General features: G+C 40.2%; 1 protein-coding gene across 1 annotated transcript in view; it reads right to left on the bottom strand.

The window, feature by feature from the left end:
* LOC139754206 (uncharacterized) overlaps positions 1 to 16,956 on the bottom strand; it is a 94,103-nt gene that overhangs the window by 43,030 nt on the left and 34,117 nt on the right. The gene's annotated exons all lie outside the window — the stretch shown is intronic.

Below are 16,956 nucleotides of genomic sequence, written 5' to 3'. Positions count from 1 at the left end.
ACCAGGGTACGCGGAGAAAGAATTGAAGATGACGGATGGACAGATTGACAGGTAGATCCTTGCTGCTTGTCTTGTCTTCTCTAATATGTCATAATGTATCCACGTATTACGCTATAGAATGACAACATTACATAGCAGAGAAAAAACAGTAACTCACGGGTCTGCAAGTTACATATGTATTTCTTTAATCAGTGACATTTGCTTGCCCTGTTCTGAGGAAAAAGAGAGGGCATGATACATTTTGTATATGACCATACACAGGAAGAACGAAACTTCAGAATTAGAGCAAGTGTAACACACACACACACACACACTCACACACACATACACACACACTTCCTTATCCTTGTAAATGCTACCATGATACTTGCGCTTGATCACTGGAGTTACGCTAACGACTCTAAAATTGGCTTCAGCGTTAACTACACTCTCGTGGCTACACTGACTTCCATAACACCCTTAACAACCTCTTCGACGGGACTACCTTCAATCATGGCACCACCCGAATCATGGTCGAAGTTATGCACGTCTGCCTCGTTTGAAACCACACCCCCTCTCTGTTATCCCAGTAGACCCCTCAACTCCTTCCAAGTCATTCAGGCCACCAAGCTTCTCGGTGTCACTTTAGTAATGAGATAAGTTGGAACGAACACATGATACCTATCATCAAATACCCCGGGTATCGTCTCTATATTCTTCGTCGTCACACATCTGGACTTCCTTCACCTAAACTTAGCAACATTTACAAAACTTTCATTCATCCTAAATTCACCTATACCTCCTTCATCTGGTCTTCCTCCTCCCTCTCCTCCTCTTTCATCACACACCAGGTGACACTAAAAAACATCCCTCTTTCCGTAGCCCACTGTTTACTGTTTGTGTACTATCTATACATGGTTTCCGCCTCTGGCTGCAGGGAAGTCAATCAACCGTTAATGAGAATAATGAACCAGAGTCGACCACTGTGAGAGCAGGTGGGGGTGTTCCCACACGTAACTCCCACCTACTGGCATGGGAAGACAGCGTCCGGGGTTCTGGTGAGGGAAACATCTTTACTTAGAGCCAATGGCGTAGTTTAATGCATGGCAATTTTTATAAGGATTAATCTATGGCTACCATGACATCTTGCCATTGCCCAAATCCCCAACATGTGGGTAACAAATCTATAGCCATAATCTAGTCCATTGATTATATCGATAAAGGAGTTGATTACACAACGTATATACCTTCGAAGAGCTAGGATAGGTAGACAGACAGACAGAAAGACAGACAACACACACCAATGCACAGCTTGACGGATATAGCGGTGTATCATGAACATCAACAGAAGAGAATATTTTCTTTTATATGTTAGCTGAGACGGCACGATCAACTTAGGCCCTAATTAATATCATTATTAGGGGAGGATGAACAACTGAGTTGTGTGTGCACCGACTGCCGCAACCAGGATTCATACGTCCACTGATACAGTGATACGATACGTTACTGTGTAAAGCTGTCATAGGAAAGATATAATAATACATGTGTAGTTGGCCAACGTCATCGCCAGCCATATGATACCAAATCTAAACATTGATAGTTAGTCAATTAGTCACTGATAGTGACAGTAAGTGTTCTCAAAGGAGAGTAATTACATATCTTTCTAACGGAAACGCCTCCTGGTAATCCTCTCATTAGGGCCTTACTCTCGTCTCATTACAAGGCACCACAGGTCACCATCTCACCAAGACGCTGCCCAGGTAGAAGGCACCTGGTGAGCCAATTCATCAAGACACAGTCTGGCTTACTTTCTCCAACCATCTGTGGCGCAAGACGCTCACACATTCTCATAATCTCCGGCAATAATTCCGATCAAAGAGGAAAAATTGTGTACAGGTTTCCCCCAAACTTTCACGTTAGTGTCAAAGATCCACACAAGTTGGCATAGATTTTGCACGATTGTCTGACGCCTGCCTTACCTAGCAGCACCTGGCTGGCTCCCGTGTCTGGCTGTGTGGAATCACACCTGCTGAAACCTTACCAGGCATCACTGCTATCCTGATTCTCAGTTGAGAGAGAGAGAGAGAGAGAGAGAGAGAGAGAGAGAGAGAGAGAGAGAGAGAGAGAGAGAGAGAGAGAGAGTTGCGTGCATACATACACAAACACACAAATTCTTTATGAAAAAGAAGAGGCAAAATATGACCTAATCAAAGGCCATCCCAGGTGAATGAAAAGTATAAAAAAAGGGGAAGAACAAGAATTTGCAACATGAATATAAAGAGCTGCAAGAGAGAAGTAAAGCTTAAGATACGGAGGTCTAAATGTGTATAATTCCTTCCCCGTAACTGTACCTGTAAGTAAATACAAACATTGATCTCACACACACACACACACACACACACACACACACACACACACATAACCTGGCTTTGTGAGGATGGGGTCTGCCAAAGTAAGCGAATCTGATCAAGATAATCTCAACCTTTAATTTGTGGAGCCGTTCTGCGGGGCAAAAGCCTTATGCGGTATTATAAACTACTGCAGCTTTGCCCCGAGGAGGATATCACCTAATTAGAAATAAAGATTATACCTGCATAAATGGGGGGGGGGGGGGGGGTCTGCACGCATATAGCGAGGAAGTCAGCATATATAGCGAAGGGATCATTGCAGAAATAAGTGGGATATCAGAGAAGCCTCATCAGATATCACTAAACGAGGAAACGCAACAGAAAATACAGCGATTTTTCATTTTCTTGAATATTTCAGACGTTCCAGACATGGAGTGAGGCATCGAAACAAGTACTTACATGAAACTTTCAAAGGTGAAAGAAATGGAGAAAAAACAAAAAAGAAGAAAAACGATAATATAATGGTTTTTGTGGATTATAAAAAAGTCGCTTGTAAGGTGTAGGGAAAGAAGGAGACATTACAACGATCTTCTCTTGTGTTCCCAGCGGCCACAATGTAATCATGCAGCGTACGTTTACTGAGAAAAACGAGGTTCAAAGCTACTGGCTGGGACACACAAACAGCCAGTTCTTAAGAGCAGAAATCAATATAATATCTACAGAAGACGGAAGGAGAACTAATAGTGTGGCGATGGGAAAGCGAGTCAGTGTTTAGTGTGTGACGGAAGGGCTGGAAAAATATATTGGTTCGAGCCTGACTCAGCTGTCAGTGGACAGATCTAGAGGCGTCCAACGTGTACGAGCAATACTCCATACAAGGACGAATCAACCTTCTGTATGATTGGTTCACTGTTCTTCCGGGAAATGGGCACGTAACCAACACTAGCAGTTTTACAGATGGAGACTTGGGTCATCGTGATGTGTAGGATTAGCCGTCACTTTGATACATATTGTGTTTGCTTTGTATGAAGATAGTATGATAAAGCCATGGAAGATGCAAAAGACCATGAAAATAAAGAAATTATCAGGTCACGTCCCCCTGAGAATTCTTACCCATTTCATAGTTAACAGAAGTTGTGACAAGACAAACGTCGAGTCATACAAAATGAAGCAGATATAGAAAAACAGACAAACAAATGAAATATACTGTCACAGAGAAGGAGTTGTAGAGTTGATCACAAGTCTATGAGTAAAACATGATTTTCTGAGGAAAGAGAATCGTTAACAAAAATTAAGAGCGTGAGACAACAGACCTTTGTAGGGCACGCTGATGATAAAAGGAGAGATGAGGTAACATGAAGGTTAGAGACGAACCAGCCAGAGAGAAAGAAAACAAAAAATAGAAATGGCAGAACAAAGCAAGGATGGAAAACCAAAAGAGACGAGCTTGGAAATCAGATCCCAACTGCAAAATGTCAAAATTCTTCGAGATATCAAGAGCTATAACGCAAGATTTGCCAAAGTCTTTCAGTAAGGATTAAAGCCACACTGATGGTGAGAGAGAAGACTGAGACTCGTGATGGTCAAGAAAGTGGGAGGTGAGAAGATAGGCAATCGAGACAGTATCAGTGAGATGGCTGGAGGGATCAATACGGTCTATAGGGAGGAACATAGGATTAGGTGAAGGGATGTTGGTATCATCCAGGATGGAGATTGAGAAGAGAAGAGAAATCAAGAAGAGTGGCTCCTTTTTTTCATTAGGAAAGACGGTTACAGTATCATTACAAGAGAAGAGTAAAGGTAAGGAAGAATGACAGAAGTTGCTGAAGACACTTCTGGCCAAAGACCACACGGACTTATTATTGGAAGAAGAAAATTGGTTGTCACGCTTTCTATGGGTAAATGAACAGTGTGCCTCACGAATAAGTAAACGAACTAATTTTTGTGAGATTAAATACTGTATTTGTGATATATCATCAGCTACTCTTGTCCGTGATAATTTCTACTATCCTCTGAAAAATTATCAAACTGTTGTCAGATTAATCTGATGATATCTTCTCATTCGTCAATATAAGCAGCGAGAGAGTGAAAAAGGATGAAATTATGTAACGTAACACACATTTATACAACAGACTAGTTGAGTTTTATATCAAAGTTCTTTGTGAACCGATCTGGGATCTTGTTTTGGACCTGAACATTGAAAGCTGAAACCAGAAATGGAAATATCTATATAAGGCAATAGACATGGTACAACATATGTTATTATACTGCTTTAGTTACTTTGATATCATAGCTAGGTATTTTTCAAAATTTATCTTATAGTACCCCATAAATCGCACACATTTTCTAAGAACTTATTACAAAGAGAATGTAGAAGGTATAACTCTTATAATACGTGACAACCCTGAAACTTGGTAAAAATAGTATAATTCTGAATTACGCTTGATATCACTTTTACACCTCGAAACAATAGAAAAATAAAGATAGCAGAATGTAGTAGAAACTGCAGATCTGTAATTAGGTGGTGTGATATGAAGAAAGATCATAAATCAATGTACTTTTGAGAAAAGGGACTATATTTTTTTCTTGCACTTGTTTACGATGGTGTGAGATGGAGCGCTCAGAAAAACGGACAGTACCTTAGCTTATAGACCAGGAAAACCCAATATTTGTTATCACCAGTGACATAATACTCTGGGTCAACATAACACAATACCTGGAGCTGTAAATCAACACAATCCTCAAGGTCATCATAGGTGACAATGTACCTGTTGCTGTTATATGTAATCTAATACCAGGAACCACTAGTAAGGCAAAGCCCGGTAACACCTAAAACATGATAGTGATACACCAACTTGACTCGACAAACACTAAAATATTGCCTTCCTAACCCGGTCTTAAACATCACTCCACCAGACAATCATTTGAAACTACACTCTCCAGACTGCTCAAGTGCTTAATGTTTGCTAATTATGTTGAAGTTGTTGTTAAAAGCTGTCCAATGAAACTTTTGATAAATAAGAATAATATTAATTCCATCGTTTGAAACAATATTCATCCCCTTTCTATTTCCTTAACTTTATTGTATGGCTCGAAGAATAACAAGAAAGTAATATGTCGCCATTCCTTCTATTAATGTTTTCACCAGAAACATTCAGTTAATGCAACAGTAAACTGTTACGATTACAAGAGTACAACGCTTCATCACAATTTACTCGTACTCCTGTAATGCGAGTAATCAAGTACTGTTTTCGTTAGTCACGGGCTTAATTCATTAAAGACCAGAATGTTGCAGTATTCCTCCAACTCACTGAATATCATTTTTGTAAATTACCTTATCAATGCAGAAATGAACTATATTTTAAGGTCATGGAAGAATTAGATTGGTATCTAATTTCTCTGGGTGTTTTGGTCGAGAGCACCACATTGTGAATTCATGTTTTTCAAAGAAAGTTTTATGTTTTCGCTTCAAATGTTCTTCGCACTAACATCACTGGGTGAGAGGGAAATTCCAGTCACTTTATTCTGAAAAATACTTCAACGTTATGTTATCCAGCAAGCGGGCGAGGTTTTGTGATATAGGAGGAACTATTTGTTCAGCTGCAACTACGTAGAATCATGATAACTGTTCTAAAGCGGATGGAAACATAATCATGTTAGGTAAGAAAACGATCTGCTGGGTTCAGACGTGATAGAAAAGTAGCTTATTCTTGCCTTACCCAATGCTTTATACACGTCTTAATCCATTTGGTTGAGATCTTTGTTGAAATAAAACGCTTCAGGTTGTGCAGGAGGTTACCTGAGTGATTTACAAGTGCTCTTCGTTCTGCTATATATTGTATCAAAACCGTAAACTACGAAACTGCTATTCTTTTTTTCTTTTCATACAGAGAAACAGGTGACGAAGCGTAGATGGGATATGTAAAGTTATGAAACTTCTTTAGATACAAAATCAAAGTCATCGAGCAAGACCTCGACCATCGAGTGTGGCTGTTGCTATAAATATCACGAGTCCATTCCAGTTGTATCAGTAGAGACAGACAACCGTCATCATAACAGTATGACACAACATTGGAGGCGTAATTACTTCATTATCCTGTGTAAGTCATGCTTCAGATTCGTAAAGTACACAGTGATGACATAACGTGTGTTGTACACCGACAGTAGAGTAACTATACTGCGTCTTTCTCGTACATGACATGATTCATATCTTATAAAAGCAACTACAGTGTCTTGGATGAATCTTTCTCACTTCAAAGTTGTATTTCTATATACCTTTCCAATGTCACGGGAGGATTCAATATCTTTAGCAATTTTTGAGATACTTGAAAATTGTTTTCCCGCAGTGAAGAATGAGTTAGCGTATAACCAGAATCTTGGCTGTTGATATTTGTGGAAAATGTCGACTTCTTGAGTGGCGTTTGTAAACAATACGTTTACTTTAATTTCCCTCAGTCCCTGAGCACAACGATACGGCCCTTGGGTATGATCGACTGACTTTAGACCTTACTCTTAAGGTGGAAGTCAATGGACGGCGTATCATACCCAAGAGTTGTACGATCTTGTTCACAGACGGTCACATCTTAGGAAGGTGGCATCGTCGTGGTCAAGGGTCGTACCTTCGTGCTCAAGGAATTTAGAAGCAACAATCACCGTGTGAAACACAGAGCCTCGCAAACTATACGATTCAGAGCTGAGATAATATCCTTATTATTTGATGATTGAATTTTCACTGAAAGACTTTCAGGTTGTTATATAATCCATTCTTCTTCAGGGAAGTTGTAAAGATAAATCTTTACATATATTTGATCGGCCTCATTATGCATATATATATATATATATATATATATATATATATATATATATATATAAGAAAAATACGGTTTCAAGCACTTTCATATACCACGTTGTCAAAAGTGAGTGCAGCTTTGACAACTTGTAATGTACGAAAGCGTTTGACACAGCATTTTCCGTTTCGTTGTGGTTTTACCTATATCTTATGTACACTCGCTACTTGTATACCTTTTGCATATATATATATATATATATATATATATATATATATATATATATATATATATATATATATATCAGCCAAGACTTACTACCAATATGGGTGCTTTCAGTCGCCGTACAGTTTGGAATCGCTTTTGTGGCCTCTGAAAACTGCAGTAAGACTTCAATAGATTAATTTAGGTTTTATCATTTAAAGATGAATTTATCAGACCTTAACTGCAATTGAGAATTATCTGGAAATAATCATCTATTGCTGGTGCCCCAGACTGTGTTTTATCCTAAGTAACTACAAAGCTTTGATATGTGTTATTGTTTCAAGAGTACGACTGATGGATGAATATTTCCTTTTACTGAGAGATAAACCCTGTTAAATCTATTCATCGCTACCACTCATCTAGTCAATGGACACCAATATCAGGATTGTTTTTAGTTCGGAAATAAGCGCAATTGATAAAGTTGCCATGATAAAAGACACCAGCAAAAGTTAGCAATGTCTAGAGGTTAGGGAGTAAAATCTAATTTTATCTACCAATACCACTAAACTGCATGACAAAAATATAAGATTTTCGTTACTGAAATTGGTGGAACATACACACAAACACACACACAATATATATATATATATATATATATATATATATATATATATATATATATATATATATATATATGTATATATATATATATATATATATATATATATATATATATATATATATATATATATATATATAGTTGATGCATCAGAAAGTAATGCCTCTGATCTTCGATGTTGGAGGGACCGGTGTAGAGATGATGGACATTACAAGAACGGATGAGATATATTTAAGATCTTCTCAAGCTGCGAGAAGATAAGGAAAGAGTTGTAAAATTCTGTCGTTAGCAAGATATAATGTTAGCTCAGTAACCTGTGGCAGTTATGGGAAAACTTTGAAAATTAACTTGGATAAAGTGACGGTCTGATAGTATCACTGGGAGGTAGCGTGGCCTGGCCCTTAGAAGAGATTCCTAGAAGCTGTAACCTTCCTCATTTCCTTTTCATAGAGTGAGCAGCTCATACCCAACAGTAATATTGCCTACTGTGAAAACCCAATAGTAAAAACGTAGATGAAGTCACAAAAATTCACTAATATTTGCCAGATTTCAGGAAAAAAATATTAGATTGTCAGCGAATGTTCCATGATCCATCCTGAGCGATATGACGGCTCAGTTTGAACACAATCATAGTTTATTTAACTGACAATATCGTGCACTTCCTCTTCATATACAACTCATCCTACTCCACTCTGGTTACTTGTGTTATGTATGATTCCAGGCTCAATTATCTGCTCACAAGGCTTGACATTTCACAATAACAGAAACATCTCCCCAGTTTGGTCATGCGACTTCCAGCAGGTTACTCTCCTTACTTGCGCTCTGTACATACATAGACCTTAAATCTTACCAGATCGTGTTTACTAAAAAGTCTTTTATACTCAGTATTACGAACGAGGAAGTTGGTATACCCGGACATAGGCGTGAAAGCTTGCTATGTGGGTACGTTTTAGCGGACTTAGGGTACTGGGTGACTTCCATTTATAATCCAACATTGGATGTACCGTTTCATCTTTTGAATATTTGATTACGCTGCTGACACGTCATCAGGCACTTAACTGATACTTACACAATCGTGTCCAAGAAATCATTTGATACTGGAACATATACTCAAGCACTCATTAAGTACTGAAATGTATCTGCCAGCACGCATTTACTGTGGGAATAATCTGCCAGCAAACATTTAGTGCTGGAATACATCTAAAGCATTCATCCAACGCTGCGAAACACATAACTATTTATCTACCTATTAAAATCTAAAGGGATTCGGTTACGATAAGTCGCATTTCAGCAAATTTTTCAACATTCTTTATCCAAATGAACTCAAATCATATTCACTGTTGGGGAAACATGAGCCATATTCGTTATATACAAAAACGTTCCCCGCTCCGTCCGTCCGTCCGTCCGTCCGTGATGATTACATACAAAACAGTTTTCTTTTTCCGCTATGTGTTTGTTGATAACCGTCCACCAACGGTGCTCTCATGCCCAGGCTGAGCCCACAAGTTTCCCGTAATTACTTTTCTGCGTGTTTATCATGGCCGGGACGGGACGGGTGGGATTTTTGCATAAACAAATGTTGGTCATATTTAGGGATCAGTAAATATGATTTAAAGTGTCATGGTTAAGATATATTTCGAAATATAACTGAAAGACGGCGTGTCCTTAAATTACACTAATGCCATACAGTTGTCTTTCTCTGCTTGTCTGTCTCGCATCATTAATACATTTCCAGTTTCAAGATGTGCACAACAGTGCACACACACACACACACACACACACACACACACACACACACACACACACCAGTTGTGCAAATGATTAAGAAATCGGCTTCTTATCACCTTTTTCTCCATCTGACCCGGTACTATATATCCCACGTAGGTAATTGAAAAATATTAAGAATCATCCGGAAATCTCCAGTTCTTAACTGAAAAGCTACGCATGTCTGGCAAGTATAATGCATTACCTGAACTTAGCGTCAGAAATGTTTACCTCTGAAATTCATTCTCGTCCAAATCTATAACTGATGTGAATAATGACGTGTTTGAGAGGCAGGAAACTGGATATTCTGAAAGCAACAAGTAAGGAATCGTGCTAAATGTTACCAATATCTATATATTCCAATGACTCTTTCATGTCGGAGATGTATTCATAGCAAACGCCATTTTTATGAATAATTTCTTCTTTCTCTATATTTGAACTGGTGATAATACCTTCACTAACGGCTTTTGATGGAATGGAAAATGGAAATATATACGAGAAGTTACAGATTCATGAGAGCATTACGTATGTGAAATCTCCGTAATAAGATAAATACAATTATAGTTTCACTATAATCATTGGCCTGCTTTTTATCAGCCTGTTACGTTAACCTTTTCTTTAATCCCTTACGGATCAGGTCGAAGGCCAGCCATCATACTCAAGGGTCGTGACGCTTCCTTAACATACATACTGTTGAGCATTTGAGTCGTACGCTGTACCCAAGGGTTGTGTCGTCGTGCTCAAGGGTCGTATGTTTGTGCTCAATAGTCGCACCGATGTGCTCAACGGTCATGCAGTTGTGCTCAAGGGTCATTAGTTGTGCTCAATGGCCGTACCATTGCGCTCATACACGTCTCATTGTGCTCAGGGTCATACCTTGTGCATAAGGGTCATACCTTGTGGCCAAGGGTCGTGCCTTGTGTTCAAGGGTCATACCTTGTGTTCAAGGGTCATACCTTGAGTTCAAGGGTCATACCTTGTGTTCAAGGGTCATACCTTGTGTTCAAGGGTCATACCTTGTGTTCAAGGGTCATACCTTGAGTTCAAGGGTCATACCTTGAGTTCAAGGGTCATACCTTGAGTTCAAGGGTCATACCTTGTGTTCAAGGGTCATACCTTGTGTTCAAGGGTCATACCTTGTGTTCAAGGGTCATACCTTGCGTTCAAGGGTCATACCTTGAGTTCAAGGGCCATACCTTGTGTTCAAGGGTCATACCTTGAGTTCAAGGGTCATACCTTGAGTTCAAGGGTCATACCTTGTGTTCAAGGGTCATACCTTGTGTTCAAGGGTCATACCTGGTGTTCAAGGGTCATACCTGGTGTTCAAGGGTTATACCTTGAGTTCAAGGGTCATACCTGGTGTTCAAGGGTCATACCTTGAGTTCAAGGGTCATACCTTGTGTTCAAGGGTCATACCTTGTGTTCAAGGGTCATACCTTGTGTTCAAGGGTCATACCGTACCTCCATCCATCATATAAGTCGTAACAGCGACACCTGATCCTTAAGAGCCGTCTCATATTCCTCACACGCGGTTTTAAAAGTTTTAAATTCTTTGTCGAAATTTTCAAAAATGTTCGGAATGACTATGAAACTTTGGACAGGGAACCTGACTAATGACATGACTGAACCTAATTGACTGACATGAGATTCATTAGCTGCGGCCTGGCTAATTACCGCCGCACCACCACCTCCCATGAATGAACGCTAAGCCCTTTATGTCAATAAACCTCAGTGTAATTATCACTGAACTGTAACTCATATGGCTCTATCCTACTTACTCTGCAATGATATATATATATATATATATATATATATATATATATATATATATATATATATATATATATTAATGAAAACCTCTATAGCCTAATCGTTAACGTAGCTTCAGCATCAGTGTGTGTGTGTGTGTGTGTGTGTGTGTGTGTGTGTGTAATGGACTCGCGAGTGGTTCCAACGCGAATGTGAGCCACCTTTGGTGGCCGAGTGATATCGTCAGTGCAAGGAAAAAATCTCAATCACGTGGGTACAAGGACGTTCGCGAGAAAACATCCGACATATACGTGATAGAAACTGGAATGTGGTTCATCAGTTCAGTCTCGCCTGAGGAAACATATATGAATCCTTGTGAGGATCCGACGGCACGCAGGGAAGATGGCGACAGAATGACGTGATATGAGTCATCAGGAGTTATCACTTGTCAAGGAACTCCTCAATCTGCTCGCGGTAAAGTGAGTGAGGTTAACGGGAAACATCATAACGATCTTCAAGTTGCTGGAAGACCATGATGGTCTTAACAAATTTCAGATGTTTGTAATCCAATGATAATTCCGGACCAGATAACCGCACAGACACTGAGCAAGAAACATGTCAGGAAAGACGTGGCGAACATTTCTTGAGGAAGGAGGCAGTTGGTTAGAGAGGACGAGGAGAGCGCAGATTGTCCTGGGAAATATATATCTCGGTCTGGCCGTAACACATGTAGTTAGGACGAGAGAACCATAAGCGAAAGCTCTCTCCCTGTATGTAAATACATGTAATCTCTTCCTCTGAGAGAGAGAGAGAGAGAGAGAGAGAGAGAGAGAGAGAGAGAGAGAGAGAGAGAGAGAGAGAGAGAGAGAGGCTGGCGGCGTGCGTAGCCGTGATCAGAAGCAGCTGAGGTATTAGCCAGTGTGCAACACAGTACAGGCTCGGAAGGCAGAGTAAACATCAGTATACGCAGTGTTGTGGAGGGTAATGTGTGGAGGGCGTCGCCCTATGGTCACGTGGCGCCCTTGACGGGAACACATCACGCTCACATGTCCAACACTCCTGATGTACTACCTGGCGTGTCTCGTTTGTGACATGTACTGCCAGGCGTGTAGTCAACATAAGCACATAAAAATATGCTCTGGTCCCCAGGAAGCTCTGGTTGGGTTCAACCGAATTTGCTTTTCCTTCATAGTTTCCTGCAATAAGTTGACGCCTGGCTGGAGTGTAGGGGAACAAGTGTTGATCAACCAGCGCGGGTCGTGGTACACACCACTGTAACGACATCTCGCGGCAAACTTTTTGTTATCAAAGATGATAAGTTATGTTATACCAGAGTTACTGAGAAACACTGAGCAAATAAACCAAAAGAGATGACATGATTCAAATATGATAAAGCAAAAATGGAAGATGAAGGATCAGTCACGGAGAAATACTGAAGATTATTGTTAGATCTCAGTCATAATGTCAAGATGACCTGCAGAGGAAGACGCTCTCAAAACAGAAGTTTATCGAAGTTGAACAATTTAGGTCGAGCGTTTGCAACACTGAATACGATGGTTTAGAATGACTTCGAAAAACTTAACAGAAGAATATCTGATTAATAACGAGGAGAACAGTGTTCTTACAGTGAACAAATGAAAAATGTACAAATTGCATTACCAACAGATTTCCCAGAGATGGCCTTATAACTCATAAACCTAAGTTATAACAAATTAAATCTTTACCTCACTATGTGTGAAACTAAAAATGTTGTATATTTTGTTAAGTACCAAAGATGATGAGTGAAACAGGTGTTTGATGATAAGTTTGTAAGTGCAATCAAAGTTATGAAAGACAATCCACAAAACATCGAAATATTTCCTATCAAGTTAGCAAATTGAATCACATATCAGTGGAGACAATATCAAACTTTCTAGAGTTATCTTGCTGTGTAGTAGAGGATAGCTTGAAGCTATATTGTATTAGAAAGATAGAATGAAGAATTTACTGTTTCAGAAAGGAAGACTAAAAGCTTTCCTGCATTCAATAGGAAGACTGAAAGCTTTAAAAATAAACTTTGAAAAAATTTCACGATTCAGAATACCAAAAGAGCAAGCAAACCTGCATATCCTACACAGACACCTGAAGTGAGAGTAAACAATTGCCAAACACTATACAGACACCTGAAGTGGGGGTAAACAACTATCAAGCACTACTCATACACCTGAGGTGAATGCAGACACCATACAGATACCTGAAGTGATTGTAAACAACTGCCAAACACTACTCATACCCATGAAGCGAGTGCAGATAGCTGCCACACACTACACAGAAACTATATCAACAAATCAATTCACATAACACATAACCCCAGACTCTTACAGTAATACAACCCCAGGAAAACTGGTTTCCTGGGTTTTATATCTCATGTCTATCTGAACATGTATATATACATCATCATGCCTACCTCAACATGTATACATCATCATGCCTACCTCAACACGTATACATCATCATGCCGACCTCAACATGTATACATCATCATGCCTACCTCAACATGTATACATCATCATGCCTACCTCAACATGTATACATCATCATGCCTACCTCAACATTTATACATCATCATGCCTACCTCAACATGTATACATCATCACGTCCATCTTCGCCTGTCAACCTGCCCATCAACAGTATTTGAATCTTGCAATGAAATAAGTCGGTTACGATTGATACGACAATAGAATACACACACACACACACACACACACACACACAATATATATATATATATATATATATATATATATATATATATATATATATATATATACATATCAACAACTTGGGAAAGGAGTTAAATTTTGCATGTAAGTCAGCTGCTGTCTAGAAATCTGTTACGATCGTCTGACAGAAGGAATATTGAGCTCATGTGAAGCAGTATGAGAGAATTCATGAAAATACATCTTCCGTGACACTTGCAATATTACAGAAAAGAAAAATGTAAGGAAAAAGTCGAACGAAAACGAATACACTAAATCTTCAGAGATAAGAAAATTGAGAAACTGGATAAGGATGGAAAGAAAGGCAAGATAAAGACGAATTATATGACACGCGATGGTTGGAGGCTATGGTGGGGTGGAGTTCAGGAGCCGGGGGTGTGAGACGTCATCCCGACGTGAGGAACGAGTGAAGGATACACGACAACACACATGATAAGACGTCCATAACCAGCACTGAAGGACTTCTGGGGTAGCCGCCTACTAAACATCGACGTAAATAAGAAGAAAGTGGTTGGGTCCATGTGGCTGGAGACAGACACAGTGCACGGAGAACAGAAGACCTTTGGGGACGAGCTGCAGATGGCAAGGTCACACATGTTCGTACATACGTATAAATGATGCATTCGCCGTGGAAAGTTTTCCAGAAGGGAAGGTCAGTGTATCAAGAGAAGTGTGATTAGTGGTGGGAAGACGACTGGAACTGGACGGAAAGTAATATAAAATGAACTCGTTATCACACACAACAACATTTGCTGACAGTTGTCAACCCAGACAACACAAGTCAGGGACTTGGGGCTACGTAGCGGTAGCAAAGTTTCTCGCAATGTGGGGATGAGATGGAGCTTCCAAGGAATGTATTTTGGGGGCGAGTGGGAGAAGTCAGAAAAGTAGAAATTAGCTAAGGGTCTGAGTTGAGAAGGAAAGAGTTTATAAAAGTTGTGCACTACGAGTGTCTGGAGGTGCGAAAAGAACAGAACAGAACATCTTCTGAGACAACATGTCCATCTCCCGGGTCGCATCCTGCTGTCCTCCCGGACACACACCACAATCACAACAACTAATTATCCTCTCAAACCTTCTGCTGGTAAGAAAACAGCCCACAACGGTCACCATCTGGTCCCACGCTCCCCGCAGGACTACACGCCTTGGACAACCATAGGTACTAGATATCATAAACCTCTCTAACTAACCCAGCAAGAATCCTTCCCACCTCTATTACAAACACAGTCTGACACCTGCTCACCTCCATCCAGGACCTATCCCAACAATGCCTTCCCATCGTAAGCACACTCCAAATCTACCGCCCAACTCGGACACACACGACACATACATACATTATACCAGTGTGGAGTGGCAGTCATATATACATTATACCAGTGTGGAGTGGCAGTCATATATACATTATACCAGTGTGGAGTGGCAGTCATATATACATTATACCAGTGTGGAATGGCAGTCATATATACATTATACCAGTGTGGAGTGGCAGTCATATATACATTATAACAGTGTGGAGTGGCCAGTTTTCACATACTAACTCTTCCCCAGAATCCTGTTAATTCATTGTTGAATTAATCAAGTCTCTGTCTGGCCCGGGGCTATACCACACTAATGGTCTCCCCTCAGATTTACTTATAGAGTCGGTACACTGTACTATACCATACATCATCATCATCATCATCTGACAAGTCAATACAAACTACTTTCCACGAAGGAAACATTTCAAACCACACAAAAAACATGGTAGCACACTACGCCAGGCAAGTCGACACTGAACAAACGCGACCACTGAACAGCACAACCATCCTTATAAATGAACAAAAAACAAACTGGCACAACTTTCTCCAAACAACTGGCCATAAAATAAACAACAAAAATTGTTGCACACCGTAAAACACATTCATACATCACGCAATACCCCTCCACCCACGCACGAGGTCCTGCTCACAATACGCAATGCCCCTCCACCCACGCACGAGGTCCTGCTCACAATGCGCAATGCCCCTCCACCCACGCACGAGGTCCTGCTCACACTAAACAATATCTCTACAACCCAACACAAAAACCATACTTACAGTGAACAATACCCCTCCACCCACACACAAAGCCCTGCTCACACTACACTATACTATCCCCATTTCGGCTGCTACACAAACATTCCCATAAAACTGTACGCCGCATACACTAGCCACAAACATAGAGCACCACAAACCACTCTACAAGACGCCTACCAACCGAATTTCTAGTCCACCGTTCACAACTGCCGTTACACTGGAGGCAAAAGAATTACTCAGAAACCCACACTCTTCTGGTCCGGACAAAGTACTGAGCATCCATCTAGGTCTTCAAAATAATATTTAGTTGTTCTTTAATTCACATGACAACACTGAACCAATCTGAAACTTGGAAAACCTTCCAACCTACCCTTTCCTAACCGTTCCACTTCGCTGTTATGTAGTCTCCAGGAGAGTAAATGCTGACATTCCCTCTTGTCTTCACAAATAGGTTTTCAAGCTTTCCACCATCACTGTCTACAACAAACACCAGCAACATAAACTAAAAGGTTAAAGTGAGCTCCCTAAACCGCCATCCTTTACAATAATGATCGCCATAGACAAACACAAGGTATTCAACACCATTTTCTTGCCTCATCCGGGAACAAAATACTCGACGCCACACTACAAAACAACGGCAAACGTGCTTGGCGAACTTTCCTTCCAGGTACCAAGCGAATATTGTGTCCAACA

This window comes from Panulirus ornatus, chromosome 16 (genome assembly GCF_036320965.1).
Source record: "Panulirus ornatus isolate Po-2019 chromosome 16, ASM3632096v1, whole genome shotgun sequence".
NCBI lineage: Eukaryota > Metazoa > Arthropoda > Malacostraca > Decapoda > Palinuridae > Panulirus > Panulirus ornatus.
The sequence above is the reverse complement of the archived record's forward strand: the minus strand, read 5'-3'. Positions and strand labels throughout refer to the sequence as shown.